We start from the raw sequence: 18,417 nt of genomic DNA on the forward strand, positions 1-18,417 counted from the left end.
TTCAACATAGCATGTTTCCTCCATGTCTGATCATATAGTGAGGTCATTTGATCTTTTAATTCAGTAGATATCTTGCAGATTGGCCCTTTTGGAGCTCTCTTGAATTAGAGATTTTACAGAAAATTTACAAAGAAATGTATCAAAGTTTAAAAGTAGGTATCATACTGAGGGGTTCATGTATTTTCAAAGATTACAATTGTATTAATTTTGGATCCCTGAATTAAAATTCTTCCTCCTGGGATCATGAGCTAAATCTGCTCCAAATTTCATGATAATCCATCTGAAAATAGCTTATATATTTCATAACCTGAGAGACGCTAGCCTTTCCTAGAGCGATGGTGCTAACGTGGCTAAAAAAAGGCCTGCTTTCACAATAACTCTGGCCTGTAGTTACCTCTTTTGGCAAACTGTTTAGTTTGAAGATAATTGCTGGGAAAACAGAGGGTTGGTAGACTAAATATGTGTGTGTGGCGGGGTGGACAAGAGGGCAACGCTGGGGGCCTGAGCGAGGCGGTTGGGGTCCTGCAGGATCGAGAGAGTCGTAAATGTAAAATACTGTGCTAGTAGTGCAAGTGTGCGTGTGTGTGTGTGCGTGTGTGTGTGTTAGTTCCGCGCAGCGAGAGGTTATCCAAACAAACCACTAGAATGTCAAGTTACGTGCCGACGATTCCTCTGTGTTTTATTGGCTGACTTCACTGAGTTACTCCTAGGTCAGCACACACCAGGGCTGTGCGTGAGTGTTCATGTGTGTGTGCAAGAGGGTGAGATAAAAGAGAGAGAGAGAGAGCTGTTTAAGGTGAGACAGACTGCTTGGAAAAATCTATTTTGGTGGGGAAGGAGAGCGTTTTGTGTGTTTTTTTTTTCTTACCTGTGTGTGCGTGCAATGTGAAAATAAGCATTAAGTTACGGGGTGAGAGCACAGAAGAGCGAGGCGAGGGTCACCCAGAGAACAAGGGTTGGCCAGGCGCAGTGGTGTGTGTGAGTCTGCGAATGTGTACTTGTGCATGACACTTTGGTTATTCTCCGAATCCATAAGACCTCCTGCCCTCTTGCCTAACATCTGAGAATGTGATAACTGTAGAGAATGTGAGAATATATTGGAGAGCGGATGGTTGTGAATTGGGAGAGAAACCCAGCGGATGTTTGGTGGATGTATGACCTTCCAATGACCACAGAAGAAAAGACAGGAGGGAGAAGGAGGGGGTCAAAATGAAAGTGAGCTGATGTACCTCCATGGGCCAAAAAATGCATCAGGTTTTTTGATACTTTCAATTCTGAGAATGATGGGGAGGAAGGAGGGGGGAGGGGCAGAAGAGGAGGAGGGAGACCGGTTATAAGAAGACGGATAAAGGGATCTGAGGCAATTAGGTCTGTCAAAATTGTTATAAAAAAAGATCTTCTGTTATTTGATTTGGTAATTTTAAGCTAAGGAATGGACATGACCACTTAGGAAACCATTAACGCTAAGGGGAGGGCATATTAAAAATGTAGTGTAGCATCAACCCTGTCATTTAATACCCCACAAAAGAAGCAAATCTGCTGCAAGGGAAAAAAAGCAAGGTACAGCACTACAGAAGAAACTTCCTCTAGGGTCAAAGCGAAAACCATCCAACTTAAAGCCTTTTACCCCTTGGGCGATTAGAATAATAACGGAACCTTACATAACTTGCAGCGTTTCATTATGTTTGGGGATTTCTTCATATTTTTTATTTCTTCATCTATTGTTTTAAGGTTTACGAGATAAAAAAAATATTTCATTGTATTTTAATGTAAAGGGGTACTTTTAGTCCTTTAATCAATCCATTTTCTTCTGCTCATGAGTGACAGGGCTGTCCAGATGTACAAATCCAATGTAAATGGTTAAGTTGTAAATGGACTGCACTAAAATTGCGCTTTTCTAATCTTATAACTGAATTTGTGGATCAGTGTCTTGCCCAACGAGACCCTGAACTAATGTTGTCCCATTCCAGATAAGATGTCTAATACCACCAGTGTATTTTGGGTCAAGATGAGGGACTTCTCCCAGTAAAACCTGCCGCGACAAACGTCACAGGAAGGCACCCAAGGGGCATCCCAATCAGATGCTCAAACGAGACGCTAACCTCCCCAGCGCATGCTAGAAGTCACAATTTGATAAAACCAACAGCACAACATCATCTGCAAAAAGGCAGAGTTGCAATTCTGAGGTCTCAATCTTGGCATGAATACTCGTATTGTATATGACAATAAACTTGCACCTTTTTACTTGAATAAGAAAGGTAGCAAGGCTTGCTCTTCAAAGGCACTTTCCTTTTCTTCCTGAATAAAAGAAAAAACGACTGCCTCACAATTACATTGTCACAAAAATAAACTCAGTGTATGATAGGTTTCTGTATGTTGTGCAAACAAGTCATGCATTGGTGTTGTGTCTGACATTGCTTTTTGGATTTTGCAACTTAGAGACTTTTTTTCCCCCCTTACATACTGAAGAAGTGACTGATTTAAGGCCCTGTCTGTATTCCTAGCTAACATGTTGTGTAACAGCCCCTCTACTCAACATTTTTATGAAGATGGATCGATTTACTTACACACACTCACCCTAGCAAGAGGACAAGATCGGAAACATTTATGTGTCTTCATTTATGTGTGCTTGCACGTACAAGTGTGCACATCTGCGTGGGTGAGAAAGGCGGTGTTCAGGGCACAAGTTCAGCTCTGTGTGAAGTTATGGGAGAGTTAAAATCAAGAGGAGGCAAGGTCAGGCCACTGGGCTGGCTCAGGGTGAGCTGAGGTGTGTGTCTGTGTGAAGCGAGAGGGGGGCTAACAATGTTTTAAAGGTAAGTTTAGGGTTACAGCTGGTGGTGCGGAGGGAGGAGGGGTGAGAATTTTGGGGTTGGATAGAGGGAATGAGGTGAGTTCAGTGTTAGGAGGGCAGGAGGAGGAGAAGGTAAGGTTTGGTTTATGGGATGGGACAACACAGGACGTAGGGTTGCGAGGAATTGGGGCGCAGGGTGAGAAGTTATTGCTGTAACGGAGCTACAGAGGTGAGTTTCAGGTCAGAAATGGAAATAAAGAGAACATTTTTCCACGTTGCTGTATTCCAGTAACTGATTAATCAGTCAAAAACAGCACTACTTTTAATAAGGTTCAAATGCTGTATTAGCTGTGCTTATCTGGGTCTGGATTGAAGAAGACATCTGTGAGTTTAAAAGCTTATCAGGTGTCAGAGTGTTTCAAAGGAGCTTGGAATTCTACAGTATTTACAACATGTGAGGGTCATTGGGGTGGAAACCATTTTATCATTAATTGCCATAATCAGGAAAATAGTAGCGATGCCAAGGACATGTTACAGAGTATTTGATTGGCCTCCATAGGTCACAAAATGATCAATTTTGGTTGCTCATATCTTGGTTCTTGTTTTTATTGGTTAGAAAAACAAAGCTCATGGCACACTAGTGTAATATAACGTTGGTATAGTTTGAAAAATGTGAGCCCCATCTTCAATCGCCATCACAATGCCAAAGGTTTCACCATCCATTTCATGGTTCATCCAACTTTGATTTGTGAACTACAACCATGGTACCAAATGTACCAAGGTCCAACTGTCATCATTTAAGGATGAGGCCAGTAGCCAACAGTGACAGGATAACAGAGGGTACAAACAGTTTGATGTAAAATCAGCAAGTAAACAGGACTGCTAAGTATATTAGAAGTAGCAGTCGTTTACTTTGTTATTTAGTCTTTTTTTTTTTAAGCTAACATTGCAAAGTGCTACCTCAGATTGCTGGAGAAAACCTTGGGAATAGTTGACACTGCTATTTCCTCAAACATCTTGATTTCTAGATAGTTTTCATGGATATGGTACAGATTCAACTCTAACGGTCATGAGCCAAAAAAAGAAGTGACCCAAAACCAAAAAGGTGACCATGTAGACCTGGATACTCACCCAATCTGAAACCGATATATTTAATAGTCTATTAGATTCTGCTTCACTACATCTCTCCATTAGCTCTGACCACCTTGCAGTCATTCTCCTCTTCTCCCAGTTTATACATCTCTGCGTTTTCTTAACTCCCTCGGCCGTTCCCCCTCACATCCGTTCCAGGGGGTTAAGTAGACTGTTGACATTTTTGTGGCCGTCGTCGTATTATGTTGGGACTATCGGATTTATCCTGACACGGTTCACCTACGTTACACTGACTACTCTTTTGTCTGCCTGTGTGTGTGTTTATGTGCGTGTGTGTTTTTTATGGACCTGACCTCGCTAAGAGTGAATGATGCTTGGAAGAAAACCGAGGAATTCCGGCCTCTGAAATTTCCATAATCCTGACTTCTGCTTTTTTTGCGCTCTGACCTTGGAGACAGTTGGGTTGTTAATTTTGGATCCATGCTCTTATACTCTCTTTTTTTGCACACAACACTTGCAGCCTTTGATAAATCAAAAGCTGCCAACACATGCTTTAACACTAACACATTTAATCACACATAGTTACAAACAAAGGCACAGGGGCACATATGCCTGCAGACAGACATTTGGACCCACTAACACTTATGGAACATTGTGTTCGCCTGAACTGCAGCCATCCAAAGTTTCTGATGACATTGTTATGATCATATTGGAATGATTTAAGCACGAACACACACACACAGAGAGAGGGTCATACGGGAGTGATTGTACCTAACAGAGCCAGCCTGGGCTCTTAGACTTTGATATAAAAGCTCCCCTACTGTTTGACCTCCTCTGTGAATCAACACATACGCAGACTTTTATTGCCATTTATGAATTGGCAATTGGTGGCATAGCTAGAGTCAATAAAATATCTTTGAATTTAAGACTGCTTAGAAACTTTTTTTTTGTTTCCATCATATATTTTCACTCAACTATCATGGATGGGTCAAATCTGATTTACAAGAGGACTGGATATGGATTTAGAGTCCCAGTGTGTGGGCGCACAGGGGGCTGAAAGGGAAGATTTATCAATAGAATATTAAGAAATTGTATTTTCTGAAAAGACAAGTGATATTTAAATCAATATATTTAAAAGGGCTTGGCATCGTGGGTCATGGAGTGAACAGCTTTGCCCCATTTAAAATCTTCAAGACAGTCCAGAAGTTCCAAAATGTTATGTGTTGGATCCTTGGTCAAATTGTTAAACGTATCTAGATGCATAAATTACAAAATGTACAAATACATTGTTTCTCTTGGGAGATCCGGCAACAGTCCAAACGACCGAGATCACAAAAGTGCACCTCAACTCTAGTAAAAAGCTTGTGATGATATTCCCAATTTGGAAATTTGTCTATGACTTTGAAATCACTTGAAAGTTTTTTGGTGTAATGCCAGCTTTAGTTAAAAGTGATTAACCTCCTTTTTTAGTGGCTTTTTGAATTCAAATCTTTATTTGACAGGTCAAAGTTAAAATCTTTGATTGTTTTACCAATACAGTATAACATACGTTGTTGTATAAAGCACTCCAACGAATCATCATGACCAGCTGAAAACATATCAACTAAATCTAAAAGGTTATTCAGAACAACATGCTCTCTGTGCTCAGAACCACTGCAACACTTGGCAAAACGCTTCCTTACTCAAATTTAAAACAACTGTCCTCATTTTACAAAATCACCATAAACAAAGAAATTGAATGTTTGATTGTTTTAATGTGTAGAATTACATTTATGAAAGGGATAAAAACAACAAAGTCCTTATTCTCCTATGGTTCATTGCCCTGGGTCTGTTTTCCACTTTCATTTTCCTTTCATCCATCCATACTTTGCACTCTGGATCACCTCGGCCAGTCTGTCCTCCGACTTCAGCCATCCATTTCTCTCTCCTTAACTATTCCAGTAATGTGGAAGTATTTATATACTCTTCTGTCTCCCAGTGAGTATGTGTGTGTGTCCTGTCCTAAAATATTATTATGCTTGGCAACACCAGCTCCCTGCCTGGCATAGATGGGGTAATCTGTGCACCAACAGACAGAAAGCGGGGGAGGGGGAGATACAAAAAGCAAAAAAAATAAAATGGCACAAATGTCGATAAAGATGGGTAGAAATAGAGAAAGAAGCTGAGATGTGATGACAGTTAAAGCCTTTTTTGGATTCTTTGAATGCTCTAATATTTATTCTTTATATCTGACCTTTTCTCCCTTGCATCTCTCTTAATGATAAATGATATTAAAAAAAGTAAACCTTCTGGCTTGACAGTTAGCAGTTATGTAATCAGTTATACTGGCAAATAAAAGGTTCTGCATTATCTTTCCACCACTGCATGAAGAACCAAGAAACAATCTCTCCATAAACACTACCCACTTTCATTTATTTGTTTATTACCAAACATGTGTTTGGGATCATCATTTGACTCCCTAACTTTGTCATGTCATAAAAAAGAGCTGTAGTGGCTAAAAAATCCAAGGCTGTAATGATTTAATGGGACATATAATTACTGTAATTAGAGGGTTTTTTAATTTATCTCTTTCTTTGCTTTCAAGTGCTCTTCACTGTGGTATATGGGCATTATACTTCCCAGACATTGCTTGTTAATCAAACACTGTGGGAAACACATCTTTTACTTAGGGTTTTAAGTTTGACAGGAACTCTTATTCGGTCTCAACTCTTGTTCACAAGTGCCCTTCTGTGATGAAATTCAACATGTTTTAGTACCCTGCGGTGGCACTTCCAGTATATCCAATTTAGAAAAAGGATATATATTGCCCTCCAGTATGCCAGTGTAGAAAATGTGCTAATTCATTTCATTGTGCTCTCCAAGTGGAGACAACATACAGTATATCCTCGAAAATGTCCTTCAAATGTGGAAATCATGATAAAGAGTCCTCTACAGTGACCTTAAGTGGAGAACAGGGTGACCAAGGGCTGTCCAAGTGCATGCCTTTCAGTGCAGATAACCTGATAAAGTATCCTCCAGTTACCCCTTATAGTGGAGAAAACATGATGTATGGCCAGTGGAGAAAATCTGATAAATGTTGATACAAGGCAAAACATGACCCCAAACTGGTCTTTTATTTCAATTTCTGTCTAGTGTGTCCATTTAGTGGAGATTATGTGACGAAATGCCCACCAGTATACCCTTCCAGTGGAGACTACATAAAATACAACAAGTGCCCTTTCAGTGGAGAAAATTTGCAAAGTGCCCTATAGGCTGTTCCTCAGGCAAGAAAACACATTCAGTGGAGAAACCCTGATAACGCTTCCCCCAGCATGTCCTTTCCAGTGGAGACTACACAATAACAGGAGAAAACTTGGTGGAAAACTTGGTGAAGAAAACTTGCAAGTACCCTATAAGATATTCCTGAGGAAGGAAAAGTTCAGGGTCCTCATGGCAAGCCTACCATTGGTCAAAACATGACAAATACTATGCATTGTTTCCTTTGATTGGAGAAAATTGGTTTTCCCTCTGTTGGTGACCTACTGCATGCCCCTCCACTTGGAAAACAAGACAATCATGTAGGTGGGTGCACTCCTGTAGTCAGCTTCTCAAGCTATGATCTCCATTCTCTGAAAGATGTGGCTCCCCCAAAAAAACAACTCAAAGACTGGCAGGTGGCACCTGCAAAAAAACTGAGAATTGGCCGTCATGGTATCTTGCTCAGGCACACTTCAGCAGAGGAAATTCCTCACCAAAACCTCTCCAAACCTGTTTGGCGTCTTTGACCCACCTCTCGCTCTTATTGGCTCACACCTCAAAACTGTATTTAATTTGAATTTCTTGCCACAACTGTACATGTCAGTCGTTATTTAATCTACAAGTTGAAAAGCTTAGAAAAGTAGAACTTGGCGATGAAAACCCACCAAGCTCTGAGAGCTGTTGGGAACACTCGGCAGCCTTTTCACCAAGAAATATATAGAGGAGAGAGAAGCCAAGCTGTAAAGAACCACTCAGTCTGCATTCAGAAGATCTGTTTCTCTCTTTAGCCGTGTCATTAGTAAAGACAGGCCTTTATGATCTGTTAATGGCTGAAATAATGAGGGTGGATATGTGTGTTCACCATAAATGAAATACGTTACTGAAGGGTCATACAATGAGATTCAGGGCAAAATTCTGAAATATTGGCTCGCTCAAGTCTAAAGGGATGGTGAACTTTAAGGAAGACTGTAGGTCTTTCGTGCAGGCAGATGCTGAACCCATTGACTGATAATTAAAGCAATAACTGGCTCTTTAGAGAAACATTGGCCCTGAACACTGAATTGTGCTTCCTTCCAATTAATATCACTCAGACTGTGGGACAGAGTTGCATATACAAAGAAAGAGAGGGGAATGAGTGGATAATTACATGTCAAAGAATGAAAATAATGAAAAAAAATAAAATAAAATTCACACAACCAGTTTTGTCCCATGTGACTTTCTGAGGCACGTCTGGGCTTTGAAACCTTTGTCTGATTCATGTTTGTGTGCAATTACTTTTTTCATGTTGAACTCTTGTTTCATTTCCCATAAATTCCCGCCCTCCTTGACTTACTTGAACCTCTGGCTCAAAGCTGATGGCCCTTCTGCAGAACACACTCACACATGCATACAAACCCTGACTTGACTTATGCAAGATGTAGCACACATGTGCACACAGAAATAGACACATAAAAAGCGCATTAGAGCTGTGATTCTGGTTCATGTTGTTGGCCTCCGGGGGCGGAGGTTCCAGGATGTCTTCAACACCTCGAGTTGGCAGTCCCGCTTGATAGGAGTACAAATCAAGAGAATGAGTGAAAGAATCAGAGAGAGAGAGTGAGAGTGAAAGAAAACGACTTGGAGTTGGATTGAATAAGGGGCGAGAGAAAATTAGAGAGAAAATTATGAGAGAGACGTTTGGACAGAAGGCTTGGTGAAGAGGTCGAGTGATGAAGACGAGAGACAGAGATATGGAGCAAAGACAGAAAAGATTTAAAAGACATATGGACAAATCATCAGATTTGATATGCCTGATGGGCAAATATCTGAGATCAATTATTGGGCCAACCTCCCCCTCTACCACCTATGGACCTTTTTTTTACAATCACAAGAAAAGGACATTCCCTGGTACCATATTTATAACAATATTTCCAACCCCCCACATAACAAGATCACTAGAAGACATATTTCATGAATTCAAGTGTTTGCAGTTCAAACCAGATTTCTTTTGCTACTTTTTCCCATTGATTTTTATATTACTGCTCCAGAAATGTATTGTGAATATCTTAATTTGCTTCTCAACATTCACTCGTTCTTTCTTCCCCCATGAGCCACACTTGTACTGGCCGAAGTGAGGGTTGCTGACAGATTCCCGCCTTGGTGAGTCTTGGCTTATGCCCGGGCTGCAGAACCATGCCAGACCGGACCGACCAAATCAAACACCTTTTAGTGAAGCTAAAAAACAAAAAAAACAAAAAATGTCCTTCTGGGCTCCGTTGGGTCTGCTGCGGTGTGGAGGGTCAATTCTTCCAGTTCTGAACCCGTTCAGACCGCAAAACGATTTGGGAAGCTATCTGGCCAACTCCATGGTGGTCCTGCTGAATGTAGAACAGGCGTAGGAGTTGCCTAACTTTAGCATGTTTCTCAATGAGAAGATTTTCAACCTTTCTGATAAACACTTGGGTACCAGTTAAGGAACAAATGGTGTTTTGATTTGAGAAGAAAAACGAGTCAAGCAACACACCTGCCTTTATTTTGTCAAAACAAGTAGCTACACCAGGCTACCAAAAGGGACTGGGGCTTTAATTTGGATGGGCTTTTCTTTGAAGTTTAGCGGTAACGACAGAACTGAGAGTTATCCTGAAATGGAAAGAACAGGGAAGATCACATACGTTCTCTGTGTTCATTTTCCAAACACAAATAAGTTGATCACAAACAATTGGAGGCCATCCCAACATCAAGACATCTCTGTCTACGTTTAAGCTTTTGGTGACTGCAATTGGAAACCTAAGGATGTTGTATGTCAAGGTTTAACATTTTCAGACATCTGTTAGCATTTTTAGGAAGAAATATGACGAATTAAACATTTGAATGTCATTAAGCAGAAATGTGTGTCTTATTGTTTTATTCCATGTACTTCCTGTTTTGTTCCTGCTCTCTTTTTTTTATTGATGTCCTACAGTCTCAATATCCTCCACAAATCTATAACAAAACACAACATTCATCTGGAAGCACTGAAAAAGTTCATGCATGGATCTGTATGCACACAGAAACAGACTCGACTCGCGGCCTCATTATTTGTGTTTACTTGCTGTCTTTCTGTACAGAGCGGCGTCATCCTACGATCAATAAAAAAAAATGAAAGAACACAAAAAAACAACGCTGTTTTTCAGAGACGCCAAGCTGGGCTTTTTGTGTTTTTTAATGTGCTTGTTACATCGAAGTCCATGGGGTCAGCAGCGCTATAAACACATCATAGAGCCGAACGTTAGCGAGCGCATACTTCTAACAAACAGTAAGGGAGGGTTATGTGTGTGTTTGTGTCCTTTTTTAAGGGTGTTATGTTTGTGTGGGTGCGTGTTTGTGTGCTGATATGCAGTTTCACTTGTGTGTAAGCTTATACACGTGTGTTCCTTTCATGCTCTCTGTTTGTTTGTTCGCAGTTTAAATGGGGGCACTGGGAGGTTTGCGAGATGCTCGCCGGTTTACTGGTCTCTAAACAGAGTTAATGAAGAGAGGAGTCAACCAGAGGGCGGAGAGGAGAGGAGAGGAGAGGTTGTTTTCCGAGATGTCCTTGCTTTCTGCTTTCAGAATGGCAGCTTTGTTTTAAACTGTGAAAGTCATTTTACATCAGAATAACCCCTAAAAAAAAACTTCCCTTGCTTACTCCACTAGCTCATCATCTTCATGACGTAGTGCTCCTTCAGCATGACACTGCATGTCACATCCACACACTGATGGCAGAGGCTGCTATGTAAAGTGTCCATCAGTAGCTTATCTCTTTCATACACTTTAACATGCCGCTGACAAAGAGGAGAGAGCAACTTGGGGTTAAGTGTCTTGGCCAAGGATACATCAGACATGTGGCTGCAGAAGCTGGGGATTGAACCCCAGACCTTCTGGTTGAGATACAATCAACTCTACCAACTGAGCCACAGCCGCCACAGTTCCACTCAAAGTAAAGGTGAAGACAGCTTTTCTCCACGTTCAGATGCAAAAAACAAGAGCCAACTGCATGGAGAAGGACAACTTAAAGTGCATTTTTTAGCCTTTAGCCTCGTATCATTAGCGCTGTAGCTTTGTGAGTAAGACCTTGAGACTGAAACAGATAGCGGGAGCGAATGATGCGCAACTTTGAAGCTATAAGCAGCCACGATCCATGCTTAGTGAATCTGGCCCTTAGTGCTTTGTCCATATGGGTTGCCCACATTAACAGAATACAAACCTAAAACTTTAAAGTGCAGAATTAGCTTGGAGAGTTAAGCTAACTTCCATTGCGTTTTTCATTTTTCAAATTGTTCTACATTATGAAAGTGGGATCAACTCTCAAAGAAAACCAAGGTGGGCAAAATGAAAGTGTGTTGCTGTCGTTACACTTTTTACTTTTTTGGTAGACAATGACATCAGGCACAATTGTTTTTAAGCTAGCTCGTGAATTTTTGTCAGTGTTTTAGCACTGGGATGCATATTGTGACACTGGCTGATGCTGTTGGGTGCGGTTTTACAGCATGACTTTGTTTGTCCTTATAGCTAACAAAGTTATAATGTTAACTGGAAGTCTGAGACAGGAGGCTAAGCTCTACATCCATCCCCCGTGCCAAACTACACACACATGTAGGCGTACATTTTTAACTTTGTTACATCAAGGACGAAGCTTCTGGCATTGGAACTGCATGTTGGCATAAATTGTGACGCCCATCCCCCGTTAGTCTTCTCCTTGTCCAAAATTCATTGCCTCTTTACCCTGGTACCACTTTTGCTTTTGTCTTCCTGCCCTCTTCCCGTAATCGTCTTTAATTTCTTACCCATATTTCATTGTCTCCTACTCCCCGGTCTTTCTTTATCTTGGAGCTCCAACAATGTTTTCTGCAACAACAAGAAATCCTGGTTTTAAAAGTCCAACCAGCTCTCCCTGTTTTTCTCTCTCTGGTAATGCCAGAATGTTCTGGATGTGCCCTGAATTCAAAGATACTGACTCAGCCAGGGTTTGTGTCTGTTTCATGTTCTCCGAGTGTGTGTCCCCTCAGCGACCCAAGACTTGGCCTTGTCCCCCCTTCAATGGCTGGACCTGCCAGACAGTCTTTAGACAACACACACACGCACATGTACCCAAAATTACATAGTTGAAAAGTGTAAAAAGATTTGTGTGTGGAGCTGAAGGCGGCTGACATTGAACAGAGCGTCTGTGTGTGGGAGTTAATTGAACTGGAGTCAGTCTACCAGTTCTGGATGGGGAGCTGTTTAATTCCATTACACTCATTTTGTTGTTAGCGCCACACGCTAACAGCTAGCTCATCCAATGGTCTCCTGTTCCCTCCATCCACCTCTCACTTTAAAGTGTTCTTTCTGCTTCTTCTCTCAATCCCACAACTCTTTTTTTTCCTGATTTCAGGTGACTGTAGCCTGAACACTCCACCATATGCAGCTGCAGAGCACATATTTAAGTCTTTCAGTTTACACTTTTAGATTCCTGACGACCAATTTGCTCATTATATTGACTCTGGAGAATCCTACCAAGATAATTCACTTTGCTTAAAGCTAAAATACTCCACGCCAGACTTGTATAGTGTGAATTCAAGACAAATGTTATCTCAAAAAGAGCAGTATAGTCCAGTGGTTCTCAACTCCTCTAGCCTCAGGACCCACCAGCGACTCCTCCATGAGAAATCGGGACCCAAATTTCTGATATTTTTCAACCAATCAGATAGATTTAATGAAAAATTGTGCAGTAGACATTCATATTAGCATATATATTAGCATATGCACATTCATGACCCACTGAAAACGGCTTCGCGACCCACTAGTTGAGAACCACTAGTCTAGACCTTACTCTTTGTTATATTGTTTTCAAAGACCAGACATGAATCCACCATGAGCACAGCCTTCCTTTAACCTCGAGCAGAACCAGACTCATGCTGATCAGCCGTCTGCCAAAACTGTGTTGGGCTTGGAAAGTGGGATAGAAGGAGAATACAGGAAGAGAGAGAACGATAACGACAAACAAATAGAGAAAAGACAGCAACAATGCCAGTAATAAAAATGATAGAAGTGTGTGTGGTATTGTCATGACCAACAAAGTATGATCGTAGACTGATCAGTCAAATATTTACATTAGAAATTACAATGACTGATAATGTTAATGATCTGCACCTCTAAGAAAAAGCTAAAGAGCCAGCTCTTTCATGAATACCTACTAACTTAATGATGATGGTCTCCATATTATTGATGATGATGATGGTAATGACGATGATTTTTGTTCGATAACGATGACTTATAAGATGGTTTCTATACTGATTAGAGCTCTCAAGAACTGCCCTCAATGTTGTGCTTTGTCTCTGGTCACTTCCTGTCAGCACCTGTGTGTCCAATCAGACTCAAAGCTGATCGTTTGCTCTTACTGACATTGTTCCCTTTTTTCTAGATCCTTGCTTGTGTTGTTCTTACTCTCTGATGTACGTCGCTTTGGATAAAAGCGTCTGCTAAGTGAATTGTAGAATTGTTAATTCTAGCAGTTTAAGTCGCTTATAATAGATTTAAGACTGCTGTAAGATTCACCCCCTTTTTTGTGTCCTTCTCCCAACTCTCTCCTTCCTCCCTCGCTCTCTCCCACCTTCTCATCTCCCGAGTCCCTCATTCTGCCTCACTCCACAGCAGCATGGATTTTCCGAAACACTGAAACGAGAAAGATGAGACGGCACAACATGGGGTTACTTTGGGAGATGATTACGGATGGAGCAAGTGTGTGTGTGTGTGTGTGTGTGTGTGTGTGTGTGTGTGTGTGTGTGTGTGTGTGTGTGTGTGTGCATCTCCACGCTCTGTTGTCTGTGGTCAGACAGAGGGTTCTGGAAAAGTGGATCATATACAGCATTTGATGGCTCATTATCTCTTTATGTCTCCAACAACTCACAGATCATTGAGAAGGAAGGCTACGTGTGTGTGTGTGTGTGTGTGTGTGTGTGTGTGTTTTTGTGAATGCCCGTGAGTCTTAGTGTAGTGTTCACCAGAATAAGTCATTTGGTATTCTTTTATTCACTTCAAAGTGACGTGAAATATGGCTACCATTGGGCAACACTTCATGAAAAACTGAGATTATGCTCAAAAACCTTCCAACTTCTGCTTCAAAATGTTCCATGAGCAATCGACAGTAGTAACCAAAAAGCTTTGTGGACTCTGAGAGGATCTGCCTCTTTGGGGAGCTCCCCTAGAACTATTTAGGGTCTACTTTTCCCATTACGTTTGGTTCCCCATGAGGAACGCTAAAGTGATGTTAACCAGCTAGTGGCTGAAGATAAAGCATTTCCACAACAACAAAGAGAAGGAGAATGCTGCAGCTGTAGCTGTCCATTTGTTGGGATTTGGTCAATTTTCTAACCTTCAATTCACACATACTCTGTGTGCGCTGTGGTACGTCAGCGCCACGGTTTTGCTATGTCGGACGGCTCGCGCCCATTCACACTGGATCCGTTTCTGGGACGTCAGCGCAGCGGAGCGCAGCGGAGCGCAGCGGAGCGCACCCATGACACATCACAGGAGAACTACAAGATCCCGCGGGAATTAAGAGAAAAACATGCAAACAACATGTTGCTTTGTCTTTCTGAGGATGCATTGTTGTTAATTCGGTTCCTGTTTTGACGTAATGTTGCTAAAGTGATGAAAAATACGATCTCGAGTCCGTATATTGTGTTTTATTTTGAAATTGTCCGGATGCTCTGTGCGTTTTCTTGTGTGACTTCCTGTCGGGTCTGTCATATTCTGTCCAGCTTGACGCGTGCCTGCAGCGTACTCCGGCGAAAATAGACTCACTGCGTATTTGAAACGGAGCAGAGCGTAGTGGCACGTGCCGGAGACGGACCGCAGCGTGCCCTGTGTGAGCACAATGATAGACTACAGTGACAGCTAAGTACAACGTAGTGCACGCGGAGTATGTGTGAATTGAGGGTAAGGGTAGCTAGACTAGCTCATAAAGATTGCGGTATCTGTGTTAGAACTGGCATGAGTTTGACAGTTTCCCGTTCACATCTCATTTCAGATTCCACTTGTATTGACATAGTACCTACCTCAACAAGTCCCCATAAACAACATTTTGACAACTAGAGGGTTATTTCTTCAAGTAGAGGCGTCTAGGTTTCCTTCAACTGTTGAAGAGCGAATTTTCCCATGTCTGATAAACGCACCATAAAGTCCAGAAAATTCTGCAGACCGCATCAACACTCAATGGGCCCTAGTTTGACAGTTGATTTGGGGAGTAAGGTGCAGAGCACAAAGAGGTTAAAGAAGTTCCTTGATTATAGGTGTGTATGATCGTAGGTGTGTTTTAAGCTTAACATGAATCAAACCAATCAGAGTGTCCGCTCCCATTCCCACTTTAGACTTTAGGCCAGGTTTTAAGTGGTTTAAAGCGCAGATAGGAATACAGTTTATTCAGATCTGAGTACGCTTAACCCCAGAGTCCAGTTCATTTGATCAGTTTGCACACAATTGACCATACTCGGGTACTGGTTTGAGTCCGCTCGAAGTGGTGGTCTTGGGCACGATTCATGCCTTCTCGAGTATGGTCCGTGGGAGATTTGAACGCAACCGTGCTCAAACGAGGAAGTGTACGGATATATGACGTATTTCTAAACGTAGATTTTTCTATGATGCAAATAAACTTTTTTTTGTTTTAATAAATTGAACATTGAACCACATCAGTCTGAGGGAGAGAAGTAGAAAGCGTGCGAGAGAGACGGAAAAAAAAAAAAGTAGTAATAAAAAGGTAACAGAGAGAAATTCTGGACTGAAAGAAAAGACCAGAGTTTTGAGGTCTTGTCATCACCCTCTGAGAGGTTTTCAACCACAATCTCTCTCTCACACACACAAGCACACACAGAAATACAACTTCTGGAAAACTGCTTAGTAAGGACCAAAAGGTCTGTGTAACTCTAAGAGGAGAGAAAGAGCGGAGAGAAGAAAAAAATAAAGTACTGCATAGGGAGAGAGGGTTAAAGAGACTGAAAAGGTTCAGATAGATTTCAGTGACAAATAGCTTCAATAAAGAGAAGAATGAGAAAGACGGGACGAAATGTGCCAGACATCGTAAGCAGGTTTTATTTGAACATTATTTTCTCAGTGGTTTTGCTGCTTTTTGGAGGTAGAAATAATCCAACTGGTTGAGTCAATGCTCAAAAGGTGGAGAAAGAAAAGTCCTGCTGCTCAGGATGAAAAGTGTATCCAGAATACTTCAGCCCAAGTTTTTAGACTCTGTTGAAAAATGGACTGTTGTGCAACTTTACTTGTTTTACCTGGTGGCATAAAGGCAATGATGCCAAGCCCAGGGATGATTTAAGTCCCAAGTCTTCAATTTCAATTTGAGAATTTTGAGAAAACTGCAAAGTTCAGCTTTGAACGATGTCTTTAAGAGTAGTTTCTATTTACAGGTATTGCAGGCTATTCTCGGTGGGATAGATTTTAGTACATAAACAGTTCTGGTGTCTGTTTGTAGTCTGAGATGTATTGGCCAATCACGTATCAGCAGGTTTTGGGGTGTGAAGGAAAAACAATCTGTATGGAGAGCAAAAAGGAGGTGGACCTCAATCCGCCAATCTGACGTCGACTAATTTATTTCTTTGAATACAAATCTGCATGCAAGTCTGTCTTACAATCTGTTCTGCCCTGCATCAGATTCACACTGGTGTTGAAAGCCAATCAGCAATTAGATTGTCTTATTAGCTGGAATACATCATCAATGATCGAGCCAACCTCCAATCATAAAGACGAATTTTAAATTGGTAATTTTCTCCTTCTCACAAGGACATCCCTGACAGAGCTTGCATTTTTCATTTGTATGAATCTGCAACATGTTGTTGTTATTTTGGCACTTTAAGCCTCTGTGTAACTTACTATTTACAGTTAATGCTGACTCACCAGAAGCAGATGAACGGACGCTCCTCCAGGCGATTAATGAACCAAGACAGGATGTCGTTTACTTCTCACTAACTTTGCTTTGTTTTGATCTGAACACACAGTCGTTCCTAATGTTGCTAACGGATTGTAAAGAATGCAGCGCGCTTAAAAATAAGTCTTGGCTTTAAGAGGTTGGACATTATTTCCAGGGTCAGACAGTAGCCGATGGATTCTGGAACTGAGGAAGAGTTTACCAAAAAACCAGTGAGACGCAAACAAATTATTTTTCATTTAAGGGGTTTTAAGCACAATGTGAAGATGTAGCTAACTAGCTGAAGGGAATTGAAATGTCTCATTGACTATGTCTCCCTCCAGAGAACCTCTGCCTCCAAGGAGCACTTGAATGACTGCAGTCTTGCGGGGAGGTAATTGTGATTATGGAATATCCCATTATGGATGCTTAGACAATGTGAAACTGAATTAACTTGGTGGGTTTATTTGGTAAAAACAGGATACTGCATGGGAAGAAGAAAATATAAACATTCAAAGAGAGAGTTGGAGAGACAAAGAGAGGAAAGAATGTCCAGAGTCATGGTTATCTGAAGAATGCAGATACCATTCGATGAAAAAAAAATAGGTCCAAATTGCTTCAGTTACGGGAATCCAACCGACAACTCCCCAGGATACGACCCACTGCTGACCAGCTAATTTGAGAATCCCGACCACAGCGTGGAGAAAAAGTGAGTGTGGACCAAGTGTGTTTGCATGACTGCAAGTATTTGGCAGCAACAGGATGATACATTTCTCCCCTCATCTTCCTTTTGGACAGCGATAGTTGATCTCTCTCTCTCTCTCTCTCTCTCTCTCTCTCTCTCTCTCTCTCTCTCTCTCTCTCTCTCTCTCTCTGTCTTCGTGTGAGTGTGAGAGCGAGCGAGAGACAGAAAAAGGAAACAAAATGAAGAAAAATGTTCCTTGGATGCGATCCCTTCTAAAAATAAGTGAACTGGTCAAAGATATCGAGGTATTATCCAAATATGAGGGGTGGTGTCCTCTCAGACTTTGTGTGTGTATGTGTGTGTGTGTGTGTGTGTGTGTGTGTGTGTGTGTGTTAGAGAGAGAGAGAGAGAGAGAAGGTAAATCGGGGTACTTAGCCAATTCAGACATTGCACTTACTGGAATCGAGGCCACCTAAAAAGACAGAGGAGACACACACATATACACGCACACACACACACACACTCAGCCTGTATTTGCCCTGAGCCCAAATTAAACACGGCTGTCTAGTAATCCTGTTATCATAGGCTGCGGTCGCTCTATCTGTATCACTTACACTGTATGACAGCACACACACACACTGAAAAGAGTAAAGGAATTACAGAGAAGGACAAAGAAAGGAAAAGCAGTTCTAAGATAGAAATGACAGAAAAAGAGAT

The sequence above is a fragment of the Labrus bergylta genome, chromosome 22 (genome assembly GCF_963930695.1).
Source record: "Labrus bergylta chromosome 22, fLabBer1.1, whole genome shotgun sequence".
NCBI lineage: Eukaryota > Metazoa > Chordata > Actinopteri > Labriformes > Labridae > Labrus > Labrus bergylta.